The sequence below is a fragment of the Vespa mandarinia genome, chromosome 15 (genome assembly GCF_050613455.1).
Source record: "Vespa mandarinia isolate Hongniang chromosome 15, ASM5061345v1, whole genome shotgun sequence".
NCBI lineage: Eukaryota > Metazoa > Arthropoda > Insecta > Hymenoptera > Vespidae > Vespa > Vespa mandarinia.
This window is the reverse complement of record NC_140824.1, coordinates 3855001-3860000: the sequence shown is the minus strand read 5'-3', so window position 1 is coordinate 3860000 and position 5000 is coordinate 3855001. Positions and strand designations below refer to the sequence as shown.

The following is a 5000-nucleotide window of genomic DNA, read 5'->3' as shown; positions in this document are numbered from 1 at the left end:
GGAAAAAAGAAAGAGAAAAAAAATTTCCGTTTATTTCTTTTGCGATGGAATGCAACGATAAGGAGTTTCTTAAGTGAGAAAATACGCGATGTCGGTTGTAATGTCTTTACGAAAAGCCTATAAACGATTTAGCGGTAATGGAAGAGGACATAGTATATGCCCAGGGGCATGGTTGGTGTGAGCGACCGAAATAATAGGGCAATTGTTATGCCACAGCACGGTAGGCAGAGGATCAGAATACGACGTTCTCGATAAGACACGACCCTGGGCATATTTAACGAACTTACACTTTTATGACCGCCGGACGTCTACCTTCCAGGATCCCTCTACGATCGATTCAAGATCTTTCTTATCGAGAATTTTTCACGATCGCGAATTTTTCCACAATTGCGAATAAATAAACACCGAAACTTCATAATTTATTATCTTTAATAGAAATCAAAATTTTTATTCCTTTGTTTATCGTACATATACACACATATATATATATATGTATATATATATATATATATATATATATATATATATATTAGGAGGACCGGAAAGTAATGTCGCTTTCTTAAATTAAATTCAAACGAATAAATTTTTAACAAATTTTTATTTTTAATCACAATCAAATATCGACATGCGCAGAAACGACATTACTTTCCGGTCCCTCTAATATATATATATATTAGTATTATATTGTACTGTAATTAGATGATAAATTTCACACGTTCTAGTAATATAAATAATTTTCTTAAGCTTCCTTTAATTATGAGATTTAATACAGGACGGGTCAAAAGTTCTTAAACTTTTGTAGTTTTATAATTTGAAATAAAAAAAGTCCCGACGAAGAGTAATCGATTATTAAAATGGCCCAGAAACTTTTTGATCCAATCTTTCAGTTAAAAACTTTGTTACATTTGTTTCTTAAATAATATCACACCCTTTATAAAATGAATATTAAATTTAGGATATATCGATTTGTTTTAGTATGTTAAGATTAATTGTGTTGAGAAGATAAAAAAAAAAAAAAAAGAAAAGAGAAAAAAAAGAAAAAAAAGAAAAAAAAGAAGGAAAAGAAAAAAAGGAAAAAGAAAAACGTATATTTCCTCTCCCTGATAAAATGAACGGTATTTGTATGCGTGCATAAGATACCTACGTTCACATATCGTGTATTATTTGATTATATAAATTCACAAAGGATTACGTAACACGGGTGTATATAATAGATTCAACACAGCTGGTCTAGGTTTTCTCGTCTCAACATCTCAAAATTACACTGTAGATTTTCATAACGTTCTGTAATTCCGACGGGTGGTCTTAAACTTTCCAACGGCAGCTTGCGTTACTGTGGTTGAGATGAGAAAATGAGAGAGAGAGAGAGCGAGAGAGAGAGAGAGAGCGAGCGAGAGAGAGAGAAAGAGAGAGCGAGAGCAAGAGAGAAAGCGAGAGAGAGAGAAAGAAAGAATGAGAGAGATAGGTAAAGCGACAAAGATAGAATTTGCGATCTTAATTTGTTTTTAGATCGGTCAACTTTGACAAATTGTTTGTAAAATTTATTATCGCTGTAGAATAAATTTCTAATTTCGTTATTACATTTTTAAATTGCATGTGGATTATTTGAAAAGAAGAAGAAAAAAAAAAGAAGAAGGAGAAAAAAAAAGAACGGAGTTTCGAAAAAGAAAAGAAAGTCATTTTCGAATAAGCAAATCTTGAAAGGTCGGTGAAGAGATCCTTTCGAAACGCAAAGCAGAAACGAAATTCGGTACGGAAGATAAAAGGACGTGGTCGCTTTACGCTAGACATCCGTCGAGACCACGTTTGAAAGAACGACAGGATTACGTTTCCTTCAATTTCCTCTTTTGAGGATGAAAGGAGACACTCGACGGTGCGTGCATAGTCTCTCTATACTTTGTCCTATTATACGAATCGGAGATAAAAAGTCTCTAGAGCAACTTTAATAAGTTTAATTCGCGATATTAATGTCACAATAAAAAATTAATATATTATATGGAAAATATTTATCTAATATTAGATATAAAATTGAATAATAACTTTTTTAATTCGAATCAATATCTTTATTTCACAAGACATTTTACCTTAATAAGAATCGATAATTATGAGAGCGATGTTTAGATTTTTCGATAAAGTATTAGTTAATTGATATTTAATTATTATTATTATTATTATTACTATTATTATTTTCTTTTTTTTTTTTAATGTTTCAATTCCCTGTAATTCATTTTATTTTTGTGTTCAGTATAATTATACTGCAGTAATTATTATAATTTAAAAGACATTAAGAAAACTTCGGATATGGAGTAATTTATTTAGGTGCGATAAAATGTGAAATAAAATTTTTCAAATGCAGATATAATATATAAGTTTATGAATTTAAAGTTACATATCCATTATAGAAGGTTAACTTTAATATTATAATTATTATTGAAATGTTATAAGAGACTTTAACCCTTAATATCATTTCGGATTATATAAAATGAAGATTTTCTTGTTACACATTTAACATAAATTTGTATAATATTGGAACGTATGTGTAATAAAAGGCAAAAGTAAAAGTAAAAGTAAAAGAAGAGAAAAATTGTCGATTCGAATGGAATTAATTAGAACTGGAATCTGATCACGAAGAGGATCGAACGTGCGTGGATGAGAGGTGGGGAGGTGGAAACGCGATTACAATTCCAGAATACCGAGCGAGTCAAGCCTCAGCACGTTCGGCTTCACCCCCCTCGGAGGTATCGCGATTACGAGTCTGTACGGGCCATTAGCTCGCCGTTTGAAATTCGTAAACGTATTGCGGATTCTCTGACTTCCGGTAAGGGTCCATATTGCTATTCGATGGATTCCTCACGATGCTTTCCTCTCACCGTTTTGAATACACTTGAATCATGCCACTTGAACGCTTCTGAGAGATTCAATTGTGATCTACAATTATCACGTACACCTCTTAATAGTATTCAAAAATTAAACGAATGAAATAATTTAAATTTTTAATTATACTAAATTTTTATTTTTAATTATATTAAATTGAAATATTGAAATAATTGCAAATCAAAAATATAGGCAACATTTTGTATTAGAGATAATTACGAGCTTTATGAGAAATTTTTTTTTCGAATTCTCTTGTACGTATGTTACTTTTTAATGTATTCTTGTACGAATGAGTAGCATATATGATATATATATATATATATGTATATATGATATATATATATATCATATATGTATATATGATATATATATATATATATATATATATATATATATGATATATATATATATATAAGGAGTTATAAAAGATTTATATAGAAATGTATGAATTTTTTACATTATATTCAGGCACAAAAGTAATAATGATATTGAAGGAAACGATGGTATAATTATTATTTGTTTGTCAGAAGGAATATTTGCTTTAATAATTGTTTGAAATTGTTATAATTCGAAGCTTGCGATCCCTTTGTCGGCTAACGTCCAGACCCTTTCTTCCAAGTTCATAAACGGATTGCGGATTCTCTCGGCAAACTGCAAGAACGTTCCTAAGGTTACTTGATTGCATGGATTCTCTTCGTTAAATTCGCACCGATAAATGTGGTTTACGTTCTATAAGTATGATTCCTTCGGTACTCATCGAAGATATTCGAAGCATTCGTCGATGTCGAGAACTCGATGATATTTCGATATGAGATCGATTCGATATCGAGGGACATTTATACCAATCGAATACAAGTTACTGAGCTTGGTGAGAAGAATTTCGTAGATATTAAATATTTGGTAGATATTAAATAATAGGAAATATCGACGAAACGAATGAGATTGGTTTTAAAATAAAAAATAAAAAAAAAAGAGAGACAAAGAGAGAGAGAGAGAGAGAGAGAGAGAGAGATAGAAAGAAAAAGAAGGGAAAAAGAAAAAAAGAGAAATTATTCTAAAGTTATTAAGGTAATAACTCTAAAGATTAACAAGTCGTTTTACTCGTGTTACTTCTTTTTTTCTTTTTTCTTTCTTTTTTTTTTCTTTTTCAATGGTCATCGCACGTCACTAACCGGACGTTTCTCATCGGTTTAAATCGGCTTCTATTTTTCAGAGAAATAATGATAAACGAGCGTGAGAAGCTCGTTGAATGCATTAATGCGAGAATAAATCAGAGCGCGAGTTTCCCGTGATATTAAATTATCAGATTAAATTACAATTAATGAAATCTCTACTCGGTCTATTCGCACTTCATATCATTGTTTAACGCACGTACTCGTAGCAACGACGTGGCTACGTATTATCGAGGAATGTTTCATCACTTTCGAGTGTACGTGTATTGTAACTCGTAATTTTTCGATTTGTTATTAAAAACAAATAAAAATAATCCATGAGATAAGTCGTATAGAAAATCATTATTTTCTTTATATATTAGTTATATGAATCTAAAGACAATAGTTTATTATTTTCTCACTTTCACTCTGTCTCTTTCTCTCTTATTCATTATATTATTAAGATATATTTTATTTGAAATTATATTTAAATTGATTGCAACTAACATTTCGACGAATAGTTAAGAAGAAAAAACGTCGTTGGAATTCTTAGATTCGCGGTAAATCCGACGTAGAGCAAGAAATTGAAACGTAGACGTAGACCGAGCTTTCTCCTTTTCCCCGAAAAACTTTTTCGTGAGTCAAGAGAAAGAAGGAGAGTTTCGTTACGACGGTAGTTTCTTCTTAGCGTATACATATATACATATATACACGTACATATATATATACATATGTATATATATATATATATATATATATATATATATATCCATAGATATATGCTACAGAGACAACATCCTTTTTACTTCATTTAAAAGAGAAAAAGATTTCAATATCGGAGATATGGTCTTTGCATGAACGCATCTTCTTTCTCTTGTCATTCTTTACAAAGAGATTCTTTTAGAAAAAGAAAAACGGAAATGAAAAACGAAATGAAAGCTGATGGAGGATCAAGGGGGGAGGGCGGAGGGGGGA

General features: G+C 30.7%; 1 protein-coding gene across 2 annotated transcripts in view; it reads left to right on the top strand.

Moving 5' to 3' along the window:
• The window catches only part of LOC118444564 (uncharacterized), a 52160-nt gene that overhangs the window by 2784 nt on the left and 44376 nt on the right, over nucleotides 1-5000 (top strand). Inside the window, exon 1 of one of the 2 annotated variants that reach the window (XM_085661504.1) lies at nucleotides 1725-1873. The exons of the other annotated variant lie outside the window; for it this stretch is intronic. The gene's annotated coding sequence lies outside the window, so the exon portion shown is untranslated. Of the gene's footprint in view, nucleotides 1-1724; nucleotides 1874-5000 lie in introns of those variants that run through there. 2 annotated transcript variants of the gene reach the window in all.